The sequence below is a fragment of the Lissotriton vulgaris genome, chromosome 12, assembly GCF_964263255.1.
Source record: "Lissotriton vulgaris chromosome 12, aLisVul1.2, whole genome shotgun sequence".
Lineage (NCBI taxonomy): Eukaryota > Metazoa > Chordata > Amphibia > Caudata > Salamandridae > Lissotriton > Lissotriton vulgaris.
This window is the reverse complement of record NC_141700.1, coordinates 600,878,475-600,898,539: the sequence shown is the minus strand read 5'-3', so window position 1 is coordinate 600,898,539 and position 20,065 is coordinate 600,878,475. Positions and strand designations below refer to the sequence as shown.

The 20,065-nt window shown below is 47.6% G+C and overlaps 1 long non-coding RNA gene across 1 annotated transcript in view; it reads left to right on the top strand.

Annotated features, from left to right (window-relative positions):
• Positions 1-273: 273 nt before the first annotated feature.
• The window catches only part of LOC147677817 (uncharacterized), a 40,634-nt gene continuing 20,842 nt past the window's right edge, over positions 274-20,065 (top strand). The window contains exon 1 of the long non-coding RNA XR_015302454.1: positions 274-365. This is a non-coding gene — a long non-coding RNA (uncharacterized LOC147677817). The remainder of the gene's footprint in view (positions 366-20,065) is intronic.

Genomic DNA, 20,065 nt, shown 5'->3' with positions numbered 1-20,065 from the left:
TCAAATCAATAATGTAGGTTTTCTTGGAAAGGGGAAAATTGTTTACATTGCACCAAAGGTTGATGATGGTTAGTGGGGACTGTTAGAAGCAATAGTGCCCCATGCAACTGATGAGACCGATTGAATTTGTGGAAAATAGCACAGGCGATGTAATTCCTTTGTAAGCTTGGACACCTTTTAAAAAAATGAAGAAATGTTTGGGCTGTTTGATGGTAGCTATGATGAAATCTAATCCCTGTATAACCAAGCGGTCACACTTTTATCTTTTCTCCTTACAGGTCACGGATCTGCACTGTAGAAATTTTTCACACTTTTCGAAACCTGGTGACATCTACCTCTGAGAAAAACCTGCCAGAATCTCTCTGGTAAGAACCTTTCTTTGCAAGGGGGATCTATCTCTGTCTAAACAGTAGACTCCTAAAAGTAAGGCTATAACATAACATAACAGGGGTATTTGTAAAGCGCACAATTACCCGTAGGTGTTCTGGTGCTGAATAACAGATGTTTATTAATACCCAACTCAATGGTACTCATTTTATCGACCTCAGATGGATGAAAGGCTGAGTGGACCCGCTGGGATTTGAACCTGTGACCATGAGGTCGAACACAGGCCCCTGCAGTAGATGCTTTAGTCCACTGAGCCACCAGACCCGGCTATCAGTTACCGGAAGAAATCGCAGGCCCTTTGAAAGTTAACAAGGAGTGGAGGTGCAATGTAGGGAAATTGTTTGGAGTTGAACATTCATCCCAGTGGGTAGGTCTTGGTAGAAGTGTTAAATGCCTCACACACGTTTTATTATTTTATCATACTTTCTTCACAGCAGTCTTTGAAATACATCAACAGTTCGGTAGTGACACACTGTTTCCTAGTAAACATGAGAAACACTACTTCTAGTAATAGGATATCAATATCATGAGAACACATGAATATATTCTCTAATGCATAGACCACTATGGCAGTAAATGTCATTTAGTATATAAAAAATATACACAATGCCCCACAGCGGGGTAGCAAGCACTGTATAAGTGTTGCAATTCAGTACACAACATAAGTGTCTAAACGGAGATTCAGTTTGCAGTTAAATGCCCATTCATACTTTAGATACACATGCTATGCACACCACAGCCATATCGTGTTGGGCTAGGACTCTACAACTCGTTTTTCTCAAACACGTTCTTTTTTTATTGCTGACGTGACGTTGAATCTCCTTCTCTTCGAGAGAATGCGCACGTTCATCGGCTCTATTGTTAGATAGAATTTTTACGCAATCTGCTTCAGACGGATTACACCGGAACTCAGTGAATCTTCGACGTCTTCGCAGATGCTTAACGGTCTCATAGCAGCTTCTACTTGGCGAATCCAAGTTTGCTTCGTCATCAACAGCCATCTGATTCAGGTTTCAGCAACCGCTCCATTATTGTCAGCTTCAACACTGTGCAGCCTGTAGCTTGTTCAATAATAAAAAGGCTTTGTGCTCAAGAAGAGACCGACGCCTAGCTCCTAATATGGAGATCGCGTCAGAAGCTGATTTCTCAGCATACAAGGAACAACTGCTACACATCGGCAACAAAGACGACGATGTTCCCATAGAAGGGGGCATTGTCCTGTGCAGTCCGCACTACCGCGCCTCCGATGAGTCCAGCCAACATGATGAGGAAGACGAGGTGGCAATGTTGGCAGTGGTACCTCCGGAGGGACAAATGTCATTGGGGTCAGGGCCCAGGACGAAGACGATACCAAGGGCCATCAGTACCCAAGGTCCACATTCCCCTTCCTACACCAAAAGGCTAACCCCATAGTTCACCCACCATTGCCTGGGTGTGCCACAGCTTTGGGTTCTGGCCGACGCTGAGAGATTGCTTTAGAGTCGAGACAGGGCAAGGCTGTCTTCCAACCCGATCGGGCTCCAGGAAAAGGGGGCAGGCGTGGCGGTGATACGCAGCAGCACTTTGTGCCCTGAAAGTCATTGATGCCTGCTCAGCCTGTGGCGTCAGCAAAGCCTTTGACACCCTGCCTACCATCTGATTCGACAAAGCTGTTGGAGCCGAGTAAATGTGCGCGACACACACCTCATCACAGCTAATCCATACGTCGACTCTGAATAATTCTTCAGAGCAAAGCTGCACTTCAACTCAGAAAAAGCCAATGGCTTCAACATCCACCTCCGCCACTCCAAATGAGCATGGGATGAAACAAACTGAGAAAGACATGGCACCCAAGGAAAGTAAGACAATATCAACCTCAGATACAGTGGGAAACATATTTGAAAATCTTCAAGAACTCATGCACAAGAAGCATTCCATGGAAGAAAAACACTAAACGAAAGAGGCAGGATATAGACCTCCCACGACATCTTCCAAAGAGGAAAAATATGGAGCATACGGCCACTTTCCCTATGCTATTCAACATCACACCACCTCCACAGCCTGTGTCACCATCATCCATACACTCATACGATGCAGACACAGGGAGCCTTAGTTATTATGCTCCTGGCACAGACTTACAGGGAGCTCCTTCCCAAACCCCAGATCCTTGGGATGCATACAATGATGTACTACTAGATCCAGACATTGAAGTCTAAATACCAGTTAAACAGTTAAAGCATCACCTCCGTATGATACCTCCTTCTTCCATCGTGTCATTCAGCGAGCTGCTGAATATCTTAAAGTACAAATTCACTCTACAGAGGAGGTAAGAAAGTTCCTAGTTGAGACACACTCTAATTCCTGGTGCTCTGTTCAATACCTATCTATGATAGAGTCCATGCTCAAGGTCTCCACAGAGATTTGTAAAGACTCAGTTAAGATTATAGTCCTTACGCCATGTAGTACAACAAACCTTCCCCCACTGACCCATTTTATATCGGGGACACCCAACAGCTGACTCCCTAGTGGTAATAACTGCAAGGAAGAGGGCAGCTTCCCAGTGTACTGGAGACGCGCCTCCTCCTGATAAGGAAAGCAAGCGCATAGATGTGTCAGGAAAACGGGTAACAGTGGGGCATGCTAATCACTGGTGCATAACTCACTCGGTAGGGTTACTATCCCAATATAACAGGGCCACTTGGGACAATGTGGAAGAGCTAATACAAAATCTCCCAGATCAATATAACAAGCATTTACAATGCAACGGTTTCGCCTTTGTAAAAGTTAGAGCTATTGGCATTGTAAATGACAAATGTTTTATTTATGTGTTAGTTTTGAAAACAGATAAATAAATGGCATTGTCATTTACAATGCCAATAGCTTAATCTCTCGCAAATGCGAGACCTATTGCATTTGCACCCACACGCACACACACAGAGAGCCACCCACACACACACAAAGAGCCACCCACACACAGAGCCACCCACACACAGAGCCACCTACAAAAAAAAGCTAGCCACACAGACAGAGCCCCAACACACACAGAGCCCCAACACACACAGAGCCCCAACACACACAGTACAGAAAATAAGTTGAGGACTGTGCACCAACGCTCTGTAATGAATACACATTTGCAGGCAGCTGCACACTGTAAAGAATGCATGCTTATTTTGTACATATATATTCAACCTAGCTCGTTCACAAATTGTAAGCACTCTGCTATGTGACCTATACTGAGCAGACCTATGTCACCAAAATACACTGCAAGCACCCACCTATGTAGCCTATGATGTGCAGTTCAACGACCATACCCTACACATGAAGCTTTATACCAAAACACACTGCATGCCCAGGCCCGTCACCCACGATACACAGTGGAAAATCAGCTAAACCAGCTGGAAAACAAAAACTTAGCTGCCAACCACAATACTTTTCTGAGCACGCTGACATCTGTGTCATACTGAGCACTCAGCTTACAGCCACGGGGCATTACGCACATCAACCTAGAGTACAAAACAGAATGCAATCACATACAGTAAACTGCTCGCTATCTGTCGCAAACTGACCAAATCCAATTGTCATACATGATACACGCAAATCCAGGTGTGACTTACAGCAAACTACAGCCGGCTCTTGCTAACTTTTCTACGCAGTGCACAACCAGTTGTTACTATTTTTGCACAGGAACCTGCTATGATCTGTACAATGCAAGCAGTTGTTACTTTACTTTATGTTCATCCATGTGTCACCCATATCATAGTATGCACAGCTGGATGACAACCACTGTGCAGACAGATGTCACTAATGGTGCACAATCAGCTGTCACTCCTAGTACACTGCACAGCCAGCTGTCACCTGTAAAATGTACGACTAGGAGTTGCCTACAGTAACTGTTCCCAACCAGCTTCCAACAGTGGACAATCAATCGTCATAAGCAGCACACTTACCCGCCGTCCACAGTACAGCTGTCACCTATAGTCCAATTACACAGCCAGCTGTCACCCACCAAACACAGTCATCACTACAGTACACTGGGCCAGGCAAGTGCTGTGAACTGCAATCCACTGCACATCCAGGAGACACGGACAGCGGGGGGGGGGGCGGGAACGGGCACACGGACAGCGGGAGGGGGGGTGGGAACGGGCACACGGACAGCGGGAGGGGGCGGGAACGGGCACACGGACAGCCGGAGGGGGGGCGGGAACAAGCACACGGACAGCGGGAGGGGGGCGGGGAAGTATGCTTTCATCAGCATGGACAACTTGAGTGTATGAGGGAGGGAAGCAGCAGCATGAACAACTGGAGGGTGTGAGGGAGGAAAGCAGCAGCATAGACAACTGAAGAAAGGGAAGTAGCATCAAGGAAAACTCGAGGGACAGAAGCAGCATGGACAACAGGAGGGTGGGAGGAAAGCAGCAGCATGGACAACAGGCAGGTTGGAGGGAGGGAAGCAGCAGTATATACAACAGGAGGGTGGAGAGGTTTAAGCAGCAGCATGGACAACTGGAATGTGGGAGGGAAGCAGCAGCATAGACAAGGGGAGGGTGGGGGGATTTAGGCAGCAGCATGGACTACAGTAGGGTGTAAGGGAGGGAAGCATCAGCATGGACAACGGATGGGTGGGAGGGACGCTAAGCAGTAGCATGGACAACGGGAGGGTGGGAGGTGGGAAGCTGCAGCATGGACAACAGGGTGGTGGGAGGGGGAAGCTGCAACATGGCCAACGGAAGGGTGGGAGGTGGGAAGCTGCAGCATGGATAACAGGGTGGTGGGAGGGGGAAGCTGCAGCCTTTGACAACGGGAGGGTGGGAGGGAGGGAAAGAAGGAATGAGGGAAGCAGCAGCACGGACCACGGGAGGGTGGGAGGGAAGCAGCAGTACAGACAACAGGAGGGAGCAACACTGACAATGAGCAGCACAACGACGGAAAGAAAAACATCAACATAGTGCTCGATTTCTTGCAGTGTCTAAAATGTGGCCACATCTTGACTGCATCCAGTGACATACAACTTTTCTCCGTTTAGTGACAAGACCTTGCTTCGAAAAGTAATAATAAATAAATGATACATCTACGCCTACCTCCCTCTCTCTAGGTCGGTACTTCCACTAATCAAAGTAGCCTCGGGCCATAGTTTACGTCTAAGGCAGTGATCCAAGAAGTCAACTGAAGCCTGTGAATACAGAACAGTCCTTGACAAACGTGCCCAATCACGGGGGTAAAAACAATCCCCTCGCTTATACACCCCCAAAGTACTGTTGACCACCCTGAGTACGCACTGAGCTAACGAACACTTACTCTGTGCGCGCTGAAACAAATCAGCCGGCAATTCCTCACTGGCTCCACGTCACGCCGTCCGATCGTGTCCAACAGTTACTGAGCGCACGCACGTGGATAAATACGTGGGCGGTTCTCTACTCACATCAAATCGGAACGCCCAGCAAAAGCAGGGACAAAGAAAGAGGGCTGAATCCTGCAGCGGCCGAGCCAACTAAAAATAGTTAAAATAAAATAAAAAGGAGCCCGGGGGAGCAAAACGTGTCGGGCGCTGTTAATATAAATTACAAAGCACAGACATACAATAAACAACAATAAAGTTGGTTCTAAAAAAGAAGCTCGCCCACCAAGAACTGCATCCTGAAAAGTAATAATAAATAAATGATACATCTACGCCTACCTCCCTCTCTCTAGGTCGGTACTTCCACTAATCAAAGTAGCCTCGGGCCATAGTTTACGTCTAAGGCAGTGATCCAAGAAGTCAACTGAAGCCTGTGAATACAGAACAGTCCTTGACAAACGTGCCCAATCACGGGGGTAAAAACAATCCCCTCGCTTATACACCCCCAAAGTACTGTTGACCACCCCGAGTACGCACTGAGCTAACGAACACTTACTCTGTGCGCGCTGAAACAAATCAGCCGGCAATTCCTCACTGGCTCCACGTCACGCCGTCCGATCGTGTCCAACAGTTACTGAGCGCACGCACGTGGATAAATACGTGGGCGGTTCTCTACTCACATCAAATCGGAACGCCCAGCAAAAGCAGGGACAAAGAAAAAGGACTGAATCCTGCAGCGGCCGAGCCAACTAAAAATAGTTAAAATAAAATAAAAAGGAGCCCGGGGGAGCAAAACGTGTCGGGCGCTGTTAATATAAATTACAAAGCACAGACATACAATAAACAACAATAAAGTTGGTTCTAAAAAAGAAGCTCGCCCACCAAGAACTGCATCCTGAATCCTGGCGAGGCTCCAACCAACGGCGGCGCAGCTCACGGGGACAGGCCCACTGCAGCGGCCAATCAGAGCGCGCCTCTGCCGACGAGCCTCCGAAAAGCCACCAATGCGGTCGCAGCCCCTTCGTGCCTCGGCCAAGGTGCCGAGCAGCTGCCGGTTGACCCCCGGGCGGGACACCACTATTTGTGAGGACACGGGGGGGGCGGGAGAGGACGAGGGGGGCGGGCGGGAGAGGACGAGGGGGGCGGGAAAGGACACGGACGTCGGGAGGGAGGCGGGAAACGTGGGGACGGCGGGAGGAGGGACACAAGGCAGGACAGCAGCAAGCACGGCCCGGCCGGACCAGACTCGGGGGCGTTCCCGGCGTCGCGTGACGTCGCCAAAGCCAAAGAATCTCGGGAACGCCCCCGTGTCTGGTCCGGCATTGATGGACAGGCCCCTCGTCCAATGGCTAGGCTCCATTTATGGAGCTAGCAAATGGGACGGGGGGCGTGTTCCAGAGTGCTTACTGTACTCAATAGATTTCTCTGGAGGAGGAGCCTAACGGCTCCGTCCCCCAGCGAAACCGGTTGACCCCCGGGCGGGACGGGATACCACTATTTGTGAGGACACGGGGGGGGGGCGGGAGAGGACGAGGGGGGCGGGCGGGAGAGGACGAGGGGGGCGGGAAAGGACACGGACGTCGGGAGGGAGGCGGGAAACGTGGGGACGGCGGGAGGAGGGACACAAGGCAGGACAGCAGCAAGCACGGCCCGGCCGGACCAGACTCGGGGGCGTTCCCGGCGTCGCGTGACGTCGCCAAAGCCAAAGAATCTCGGGAACGCCCCCGTGTCTGGTCCGGCATTGATGGACAGGCCCCTCGTCCAATGGCTAGGCTCCATTTATGGAGCTAGCAAATGGGACGGGGGGGCGTGTTCCAGAGTGCTTACTGTACTCAATAGATTTCTCTGGAGGAGGAGCCTAACGGCTCCGTCCCCCAGCGAAACCTAAAAAGAGGGAGGAAGAACTAGTCAAAACGGTAGACAGATCTGCAGTGTATCCATATGGTGTACTCTAGATAGCGCAAACACTGCTGCGAGCAGAATAAACTACTATTCTCCTACATAGGCATGCTTGAATATGCATCACCCGGGTTCAAGCCTGAGGTGCAGCAACACCTCATCAATGTCCACTTGGATGGGGACCATCTCTTCCGCAAAGAGGTTTACTCCCAGCTAGAGAAATTGAGAAAGAAACAGAGACTGCAAAATCCTATTGAGCTCTGCAGTCCTCAACACCATACCAGCAGTCCTTTAGTAGATATCAGGGCAGAGGAGCATGGAAAACCACCACCTCTCACACCCAGACATATCAAATCAGCAGCAGCAATATGAGCCACCAGTCAAAAGCTACTACAGAGGAGGTTTCAGATAGACGGGTAAAAGTAGAGAAACTCCTGCAAAGGGGTCCTCCAAACAATGATTCACCAGACATTCCCAAAGAGCACACAACACCGGTTGGGGGAATGCTACAGCAGTTTCACCAACTGTGGCCAGAGATAATATCGGACCACTTGGTACTGGTCATCATCCGGGACAGATACTGCCTAGCACTCACCTCCCACCCACCAAACATTCCTCCTTGCAAAACAAGTACTCAGCACCTTCACCTTCTCGAAAAGGAGGTAAAAGTTCTGTTGTTAAAGGGTGCCATAGAGCCTGTGCCACACAGGCATCAAGGTAAGAGGGTGTTCTCTCTATACTTTTTGATACCCAAAAACAATGTGACATGAAGGTCTGTATTAGATCATGTAATCTACCTTTTTACATTCTGTCAGGACACTTTCACATTGTGACACTACAGGATGTAATACCTCTGCTACAAGAATGCGACTTCATGACAGCGCGTGATCTGAAGGATGCATACTTTCATATACAGATTCACCCAGCTTATTTCGGGTACCTCAGATTTGTGTAAGTGGTCGGCATTACCAATTCAAAGTTCTGCGTTTTGGGGTGACAGCCCGAAGAGTGTTTACCAAGTGTTTAGCAGTGGTAACAGCCCATTTAAGAAGACACAACATTCATGTCATCCCATACCTTGACAATTGTTTGATCAAGAGTTCAAAGATACAGAGATGCCTGCAAGATACACAGCCCAGCATCAACCAGTTACACAAATTGAGGTTCACAATAAATGTCACCGAATCTCTGTTACAGTCTCTTCAAATGCAGCCATGTCTGGGAGCAAACCTCAATTCGATCTCTGGCACAGCACATCCCAATTCACAGAGGGATCTCAATCTTCAGAACTACTCGCTCCTTTTCAGCCACATCACCACCTTCCGGTCAGGACGGTGATGCACCTTCTGGGCTTGACAGCCTTTTGTATAGCAGAAGTCTCTCATGCCAGGCTACACATGCCTCCCTTGCAGGAGTGTCTAGCATTTCAGCGGTCACAAGAGATGTATGGCAGCATATTGTGCCATTATAGCAGTGACGTTTTGTTCTAAAGTTATCTGAGATAGGGTGCTGTCCTCTTTTTTTGTTCCAAGTCGTTCATGATTGTCCTCCTTTAGATAGGTTTTACCTACTGTCCACTGAATTTTTGTTGATGTTACTGTGCTCTCGTTCTGGGCATGCATTACGTGACATGTAAATCGGCCATTTGCCAATTGGATCCCTATCCAGATGTGAATTAAATCATGATCAGAAACGCTATTTTGAATAATGGTAGTGTCCATTATACGGCTTAACAGTAGGGTTATGACCAGAAAATAGTCAATGTGAGTATGTGCACCATGGACATATGAGCTAAAACTATAGTCTTGTTCTGTCATGTACATCAATCTCCACAGATCCATTAAGAAATAGTGCTTCATGAAATCTTTCAAAAGATGTTTGTCCTAAGGCGATGTACTGTTGGCTTGTCTGATTTATCTTACACTAGGTTCAATACAAAGTTCCAGTCTCCTCCAAGCATCACTTTAGATCTGTACAAAGGAAGCAAAATCCTGTAAATGTTCCTAAAAAATATGCTTTTGTTATCTGTAGGTGCATAAACCGAGCCTAATACCAGCACTTGGTTTATAAACAACCAGTGTCCATTTGACCCTACCCAGTTGTTTAGGACTCTCCATGGACAGACCATTTCTGATCAAGATATTCACACCTTCCCTTATGGAATGATCTTGAAATGGGACATTCAACAACTGCTTGTTATACTTTTACGAGGCGAGTTTCTTGTACCAAAGCATGGGCATGAAGAAAAGTCAACACTTTGTTCCTATTGGTAAAATAAATTAGCCCATTAATATTGAGCGAAATGAAGACCACCTTGCATGTGGGCATAGCAGTTCACTAAATTACATCCCAAGATGATAGATTTGATAAGGGTAAACGCTGTAGTGGAAACTTGTATATAAGCAGAGGATGCCTGGACGAGCCACACAGGGTGAACAATAAAGTTGTAGAAACAAACCAGCGGGAGAATAACAGTAGGAGAAGTGCCCACTGTATTCAAAATTCTTCCTAGTATGCATGAGTTTACGTGGAATACCCTATTTGCGGTTCCCAACATTAGAGGGGAGGAAACAATCTAGCCTTGAAAACTTGTAATTCCCATTTGTGCATGTGGGCACTAAAACCTTGTATGGGTGAGATAAATGGGCCAGGCACTTGACCGTCCACCATGAGACGTATTATGACCACTGACCCCAAGCAGGGAGGAGGGGGTAAAGAAATTAAGCTCCACAGAGATAATTATCCAATCTAAGCTTGTTGGTGTTCATTCCAGTGGCCATGCTCTTACTTCACTAATGCCAGTATCAGCAGGGCGAGGGAGGGATAGATTCTCAGCTCATGTGTAAAATCTCACTTTTACTGAATACATCTCAATGCTGTGCCATAATCTGATTTACTAAGGTAAAACGCTTCTGTGTGTTAAAGAAATTTGCTTTTTTGACTTTTGATGACACAAATGGGCTCTTCCTGTTAATTTGTTGGCTCGCCCAACGCTATATGATATCCCTATCTCTCTCCTAAACTTGCAGTGATTTTCATACCTTGCTTCCCTCCCTCTCATCCATCCTCGGTGAGTAATGCCCACTGGGGATTGGAAATGATTCTTTCTTTTGTTCTGAGCCCTGCAGGACACCCTGCTTTTTTTCATGCAGGGGCACTTCACTTCACACTTAAGGGCACTTCAAGTGCCTATCTAAACGCTGTCATCATGCATGCAATAGAAAACAACAATATCTCAAAAGGTATCAATAGGGGAGTCAGTTATACCAGTATGTAAAATGCTTTACGAGGAAGGAAAAAGCGTGAGACTCGCGTAAAGTTTTTCAAAAGTGCACATGGCAATATATATGTGGAAAAAAGTTTAGAGATGGTACAGTTGTAACAGCACTGTAAGCGCAAAATGCATAGGCAGCCCAACTTGGACTTGGTACACAATTGTGCTCGTGACACATATACGTGGCGACGCAAGTGACAAGATGAAAACAACAACTGGGATAAGTAATTATCCCAGTTCTTAAGGCCACATCCTCTCCACTTATGTCCACAGAAAAAGGCTAAATACAATAAATCTCGGGATGCCCAGGTACTGAAGAGTAATTAAACTGCCTTTTACATCGGGATCCTAGTGTGAAAACCTGATCGAGATATGTCATCGCTATATGCCAGTGCTTAGGAAAACAAGACGTTGTGTGTGGTATAGCATTATTCGACTCTAGTAACCTTCCTTGCTTTGCTTCAGAGCGCATGTCTGCAATTTTCCAGGAATCATAACCGGGGCTAGCAGCAATGATTAACTTCTACTGCAAGGCCGAAACGTTGCAACTTTATGAATTTCAAATTGTGGTGCATCTGCCGCTATTTCACAACAATGGTATTATTAATAATACTATTTGGTGTTCCCTCCAAGAGACAACACATTATGAAAATAGACTGTGTTATTATTTATGACCCTTCTTCCTTATTTCTACTCGAATTTGCATAGTTAACAGGTCAAAAATCTCGGTCTCAAAACAAATGCAGATTCAACAATAAAGTGCCTGCTCTGATTCGTAGCTAAATGATGCAAAAACAACAGTTGATGGACAGAATGCATAACAATTTCATACATTCACCCCAGTACAGAGATCTGGGCCTAAATTCATTCCATTCGTAGTTAAACACACACCCTCACTTCATCCTCTAAACGAGAAACAAGATTCTACATTTCTGCATTTGCCGGATACGGGGTTCTCTATAAATAGAGCCCTTTTCAATCTGAGCTTTAGAGGGCTGTGGACTGGCGAACTCCAGAGGGGTATTTACTGAGAGCTGGCCAAGTGGCGACCTACGAGTCCACAAAAGGGGCCAACTGTGGATGATGGCTGAGTGCAGACCAGAGAGGAGGTACTAGACGGCCTACCAAAGGAGATGGTCCAGTGAATTCCTGTGAGGCCACAAACCCGGCGGGGATTGCATCAGTGGTGATTGAGTGCAGACAAGAGCTGGCACACAGGAAGGGCACTGTAGGGTTGAATGCCCAATGCGACCCAAAATGACATGCCATATGGCCCTCTAGTGTGTTCGTCCCGACCATGCACTAAGGGGGCATTTTTTGAGTGATGGTCTAGTGAATATCTGATGGGCCAATCAGGATGGGAATTTTAGGCATGGCAGTGTAGACCTGAGCGGAGATGCAAATGTGGCAATTCTAGCTGTGTGGAGCGATAATTCCTCCGATTTGTTTTCAATTGTTTTGTGAGGGAGAATACTCCCAAATCGCCATCACCCTTGCTCACTATGCTCGATCACTAAGCCAAACAGGACCCCAACACTACGCCTCACCACTTTGAAAAGTCACCAGCCACCACTGGTCGCGTGGACGCCTGTGCTCCCAATGTGCGCCAGCTGGTGACAGAGCTGGCGCGGGGCCAGCTTGCAGGCAGAAGCACGTGCACTCTTGTTTGCTGTGCCCTAGTAATTCTCTTGCGGCTAGCCCTGTTTGCTTTGTGTCCTAAGGGGCCACTCCTGTTATTCCATTGAGGATTGAGACACGCCTCAGTCGGTTGCAGCACCAGCTGTAGAGCCCTTCCAAGATTCAAGGGCTCTCCCACTCTTCTCGCCCGCCCCCCCCCCCTTCCCCGTACAAATAGAAATTGCCTATTAACGAGGTTTAAGCACGGTTTCTGTTTTTTCGCAGAGCAGAAAATAACAGGTGTGGGATTGTCTGACAGCCTTTTTGACTTTGTCAGTGCATATTTTGTTTTGTGGTGGTTTTTGCAAAATGTTATTGTTGAGGAAGCTGCCGGGCCATCGTGAATTTAGATTAAAACAAATTGTCCTAAATCAAAAAATTTTTTTTTTTTAAATCTCTGAATACACACATTTCTATAGTAGTTCCTGACATTGACAACTGTTTTGTGGATTTGCTCTTTGTGAGAGGATAGAATGCTGCTGTCACTAAAAGTGAAGTTTGCCAATGGCTGTGGTGGCTCACCCGTTGTCACGCTGTTTGCTGTAGTGTGCAGAAGAAACATTTAAATGACACAACAGCAGATCAATGAAAGAAGAGGGTCGACTGAAAGCAGCTAAAACACATACACTAAAATATAACCCTTACAATTAGTATATGAAATATATCATTTTAATAGAATCAAAAGGTCTTGACTCACAGCAGACCTAAAATGGTGACTGAAAAATCATATTTACCAGCATATAATGTAGTAGCTTTGGAGGCACAGTAGGAGTTGGCACCACGCTATTGTCCACTGCCAAATAATTCTGTTCACTCTTTAAAGTATAATTCCCTATACATTAGCAGAAAGTGGAGTTGTACTCTTCTCAAGCCTGTACCGCATAATAGATAGGCTGTGATATCCACATCAAGGCTGCAAACTCCTATTTGGAAAGTTAGTTTTAGTAGGCCTTTCTGAAGAGACATTTGGAGTGTTTCATGCAGCAAGCGTGTAGGATTTTTTTGTTGTTGGTTTTTTTGTTGTTTAAATCTGGTTTATTGTTTCATTACAAATGTGCAACAGCAAACAGTACATTACAGTGCGAACATCAACCCTATGGACTAATAACACTCTGGCGGGCCCAAGAAATACATTTCCGACGAGCTAAGAAAGTCCATTGGGTGGGGCCCACAAAGGAGAGTCCCCAGTATGGATCAGAAAGGAAGCTTTTTATTTGTGTACATTTAAAAGCTCTGGAGAAGCTAATTTCCCCAATATCCCATTAACTAGAAAAGATGTTAAATCATACATTTGCAAGTGGGAAGTCCTTGAGGTAGGGGCGCTACAGAGTGGGCAGGCTCCCCAATATGGAATAATCCACAGATACCGGTTATGGAATAGGGAGGAATGGTCAGTGAAAAGGATGCTCGAATTAGGTAAACCACAAAAAAAGAGAATCAGATAAGATTCTTTCAGGATGCAGTTTTCGCAAGCTCTGACTGAGAATACAAAGAGATTTTTTTGTGCACTGTAGATAAAGGTGTGTGACAAAAAGTACTGGTAGTACTTGGTAGAATTTTGAAAGTGTTGTTAAACATCGGCTCAGTTTCGTGCCTATGTGGAGTTTTTGGTCAGATTCTGGTGAGGTGTTCTCAAAAAGTAGTTCTGGCTAGACTGAGTCCCTGGGGCTTCGAAATCTCTCAATTGGAGTTGACAGTGAACATCAGTCACAAAGGTGCAAGTTGTCACGTCTAGGAAGCTTACCCTAAAATAAGTTGCTCTACTGATTGTTCTGGACAGCTATGAAAATGAGAACACTAGTATTAATGGACTCACACGTTTGCTGGAAATAGAACTCAGTTGCGGGAAGTTACAAACTTACGCAGTGGTATGTGCCCTCTGTCTGCTCTACTGTGTATCCTCGCACCACAGAGCCCCTTTGCTGTCATTCTTTTGTCACCACTCTCCCTTTTATCTGATTTGCCTTCTCCTCTTTTTCCATTTTACCCATATCTCTTACCTCTACCCTTGTATCCATGCTTTCCTTTCTACCGATGTTTTTTTAATATCTCTTCTCTAACCATCTTAGCTGTCTCTTCACTTTACTGCTGCTCTGCTCGTTTTCCTCTCGGTTCTCTCCTTTACATTACTGCTTTCTCTGTCCTCTCCCTATCCCTTCTTCACATCTGCTCTGCCTTTTTTTATCCTCTGCATTTTTTTATCCTCTGCATCTAAATTGCTCCCTACTCTTGTTCTACTCCACTCTTTTATCCCTCTTCTTTCTTCGTTTTCTGCTACATCATTGCTATCTCTTGTAAATTACCTTCACCACCGTTCTCGCACCTTTCTAAGGCCTGAATCTTTCTTTACCAAACATGATTTAGTGTTTTGAGTATCTTAATGTTCCTCTCCTCCCTGCTTGGGAAACCCTTATTCCCAGGGGTGTACCAGTGTCTCACAAGTATTTAGAGTATGTTAATGCGTTTAATATTTTATGTGTATGATGAGAGAAGGGATGGATTTCACCTATTCTTTAATACATGCGCAAATAGTTTTTTAAATAGTAAATTAATATACCTCATGAATTCCTTATACTGTGGACAACAGCAGCGCTGCTACGTTTTGCTGTGTGACCTTAAATTTGGCCATGGTTTTATGTTGACATGTTTGTTAATATTTTTTCTATATGTGCTCACGTCTATTGAGAATGCATTTTAAATTTCTATTTTTAGATTTTGCGTTCTTTTGTGAATGTTTTGTGGATGTTTGTAAACAAAGACTGTTGCCACTACAGATGCCAACTCTGTTGTATTATTGTACGGCACACACCCACTTCAAGGGCACATCTCAGTGTTTGCACTTTAAATAGCAGCAGGCATCAAATGCAATCTCCATGGGTGAGTGCTTCGGATGCCCAAGATGGGGGATACTGTCCTTTAGCATCCTGCTCTGACATCTTGGAGCTGATGTCACCGCTACTGCCGGGACATTAATGCTGTGGTCCCCGGGAGCCCTGCGGCTGTGATGACGGCCCGGCAGGTACCACCTTTACTGTTATTCACTGGGGGTGCAGACCTGCGCCGCTGCTTTTCCAAAATTATGGGCAAGCAGCTTGTGGAGCTCAATTTTGTTGAAGCATATGGAGCACTGTGGAAGGTGCTACGGGTAGAGGGGCGATGGCAGAAGACACAGACAGCTTTATCGATCCCCGTGGGCTCGGTGAGACAAGACCGCCCCTGGGTGGGACTCTGGACCCTTGGGGCAGCCAAGGCCCTCTCTCTGCTGCTGGGGTCAGCCCGACTGGGCATTGTGCTGCCTGAGGATCCGACTCAGGCGTTTGAGAGTACAGGGATGTCCCTTGGTAACTTGGGCAGTCCTGGTGGGGTGTGGCCTGGGCCACGCTTTGGGGGAAGGGTCTGTGGGGCTTCTCACCTTTTGTGGCCTTCCTACCCGAGTGCAGGCCAAAAACTACTGGAGCAGTGAAAGGCATTCATAGTCTGAAGAGGACTTCCGACAGCTCGTGCCACACTTGCCACAATTCCAGGCAAGTGGTTTGATGGGTCGGACATATTGGCTCAGTGGGTCCCCATCTGCTACATTGACATGGCCAGGGACATGGTCCCCCCAGACAGAGTAAATTGGACCAATATGCCAAGCCTATACCTCATCCTTTACCTGACACTGCTGTGGTGGACCAAGATGCTGCACACTCTGAGGGGGTCGGAGAAGTGGGCCGTCCTGGGACAAAGGCCAGACTACCAGATTTTTGGTCCTCCCGCGAGGCTTTGGAGACAAAAATTGGAGAGGTTGGTGCAGACGTTGCGCTGCTCCAACAGGACTTGCGCAAAACCAGAGGCCGTGTGACAGAATTGGAGACTCACATTGCTGCCTGGGAGGACATGCTTAAGGAGATTGGCCAGACCATTCAGAAACTGCAAAGCTTAAGAAGCGAGATTGAGACCTGAATAGAAGATGCAAAGGGCCACTCAAGGCGCAATAATTACACGCGCTGGGATGCCAAGAGGGTGTAGCGGGCTGGGAAACGAAGGAGGCGACAAGAGGGTCCCGAATTCGGCAACGTGCGCGGAGCGCCCCGGGGAGGCAGGCTGGTGTTCCCCGGAGCCTCACCTTCGACGAGGCGACCTCCGCTCCGGTACTAAGAAGAGAGACTCACCGGATTGCAGAGCCAGAGCTCTGACTCATTCCTCCCCAGCAACAGCGCCTGACTCTGAAATGGCCGCTCACTAGGGAACGATCAATGGTTCCTGCCACGAGAAGACCGGCAACGTCACCGGACACCGGGAACTCCACCAGTTAGTAGAAGCCTGACATTTCAGACCCTCATTGAAGTTAAACCGTCACGAGACAGGCAAGGAGCTCTAGGACCCACAAGTCAGGAGCCCGAGATGCCTGACTTACAAATGGCCACCACCTCGGAGAGCAGCAAAAGAAAGAGGCCTACTCTAAGCACATAGGATGACCCGGTGCTACCACGAGCCCTCTGGCAGTAGAAAGTGAGGAGCTCTAGGTCCCAACAAGGTAGGTGATGCTTGCACCAAAATTGGCAACCAACTATAAGAGCAATGAGAGATAGAGGCTCACCATAAGCCCACAGGTCGATTCCGTTCTACCTCGAGCCCTCAGCCATCACAAAGTGGGGCATCTGAGACCACAACCGCTTAATATGATGGCCTGAGGCGGGAGCAGAGCCACAAGACACAGCGGAGCCACTAGACACAACTTAAGCAACTACACAACAGAAGCCTCTTAGCCCACTCGAAAAGGACACAGCATTAATACCTAAAGAAGACCCCTGGCATCCTCTGAGACCGCCACACCAAGAATCCCCAAGGTCAGTGGTGACAACCCTGAAGTGCTAGGCCCCAAACTGTCTACCAGGTCCCTAACCTGGTCTGGTCTCAAGAGAGCCCAAACCCAATTCCACTCCAATGAGGCCTTGGACTCACAGTAGGATAGGCTCCCCCCGGTCACTCTGCTAATCACACCATCCCGGAGCCCAAGTCCACGTCCCACCGCCACACCAAATCACAGGTGCACTGACCACACAGTTAGGCCACACCAATGGTCGCCTTCCTCTGCTCACCTAGCAAATAGCCCACCGCACGTGTGACTACTCTTCTATCTTCCCCCCATCCATCCTGCCAGATAGCCATCTCGCCTCCGCTCGGTACCCTCCCTACTCCACACCAACCAACCTGTTTGACAACTAGCTCTCCTCCACAAGGCACTCCCCCTACTCCATACAAGCTTAAACACGCTTCCTTACTAACCTCCTCACCAACCTAGATAAGATGCCACCGGACACCCTAACGGCTGCCTGCCCCAGATCCTCTAATTACCTGATACCCCACGGACCGAACTCATTTGCATTCTCTTTCCCCCCCCAGCCTCTCCAGTAAAGCAAAAAGGCATCTCAAACATAGACTGATCAGGCAACACCCCGAGACTCTAGTCGTAGATGCTTACCACTGCTCCTCTAGAGGGCAGTTAAAAATGGACTTCATCTTCCACACTTTAAAACCTGACTACTGGTCCACTATCCTCAACACGCATCTTCTCGTCTCCAAAACCACCATCACAGCCCATAGCCGCAAATTGACTACCTCTCTCCCGAACCACCAGTCCCTAAGCGGCAATATCTCTATAACTATTTATGAAAACGGCACTCTCTTGATACAGTCTAAGAGCGATAACCTAGAGGTCTTCGACGCCCTTTTCCTCGCGCTAAAAAAGCACCGTGCTCACTTCACGACTCGGCCCGACTCCTCCCCTTCCCCCAACGAGCCTCCCCCAACAAAGGAGGCAACCGACCCCTCATGCGCACCCTCAGAGATTCCCCTCCCGCCCTCCAGTGACTCATTCCTCCTCTCTACCCCTCTGAATAGGGATCCCACCCCCTCCAACAGCCGCACCATCCAACCATGCTGCCCCTCCCATCCCAACTCGCCATCCAGAGAGGAGAGCTACCCACATCCCCCTGTGGATCTCATGCCCCCCCCCCCCCCCCCCCCTCAGTTCTCGATTCTCGACCAACAATTCGAGGAACGAGATCCGCTCTGAGAGACCCAGAAGAGCAAAACCCACACTTTCCCCTTAGGAAGCGACACTTCTGGCCTCATCCTATGTCCCCCTGGGGAACTCCTCCGCCAAATCCATACTTTCCCCCCAGGAAGCGGCACTTCCCGTCTCAACCTATGACCCCCCTTGGAACCCCTCCCCCAAAGCTAAGATCCAAGTAATTACGGGAGTCGGAAGGGACCATCCACCGCCAAGAGGCCCCAACGTACCTACCCTCCCTACCCAGAGCCCAACCTTCCAAGATCAAGAACGAAGAAGGCCCGCCCATTAAATGCATACTCATAACCCGTAGATCGGCCCATAAGCATGCATCAGAACTAGCAGAAGCCATCCTCTCCCATGACTTAGACATAGCTTTCATCACGGAGACCTGGCTAAACAATCTCTCTTACCCTATTATGGACATGTTGATACCTCCCGGATTCACTTTGATCAACAAAGATAGACAAGTTCATAATGGCGAGGGCATAGCAATTATTCACAAGAGTAACATCTTCATCACGGAAATTACCTCTTGCGTGTATAGCTCCTTTGAATGCCTCTCAGTCAACATGCGCTAAAAGGCCATTACTCTGTCATCTCCTATACCACCCTCCAGGCAACTCCAATGAATTCGGGGAACACCTTTCTGACCTGATTGCCCACTGCGCACTCAGCAACTCCAACAACATAATTCTTGGCGACCTCAATCTCAGTTGGAAAGAAACTCAAAACCCGCTCATTCAATCCTTAAATAGCCTCCTGCTGGAAAATAATCTGACCCAACATTGCTCAGAAGAAACTCACCATAGAGGAGCAACCCTGGACGCAATCATTTCCGAAAACAACGCAATCTCCATTGACCACATCATTCCCTAAACTGGTCAGACCACCACATCATTCTCTTCCACATCAACCAAATGGTCCAAACTCAACACCACAATCAGGACCCCCCAAATGGGTCAGGAACACAGCTCAGATCCCTTGTTCTGACCTAGAAGAAAGAATTAGCTTGCTCCTCCCCAGCGCGACTGATCACCTCTCTACTACTGAACTCTCTCTACAACGTCAATCTGACGCTCACCCTGGACTACCTTCCCCCCCTGAAATTAAAAAAAAACAAGACCATCCCTTCCAGATCATGGTTCTCAACTGACATCAATGAAGAAAGAAGGCAGCTCAGAGCCTCAGAAAGAATCTGGAGGAACAATCCCTCCACCCTCCATCGTGACCAACTTAATGAAGCCCGCAGGAATTACAAAAAGCACATTAAGAATAAAAAGTCAGCTTGCTTCTGTTCTGCGCTAAACACCGCAAAAAACCGTCCCAAAGAACACTTCAATATCATCATGAATCAAACATCCAAGCCTACGACTTCTTCAATACTGGCATCCGAAGAACAATGCGACAACTTCGCCGTCTTTTTCAATGACAAGATCGACCTCTCGCTTGGCGC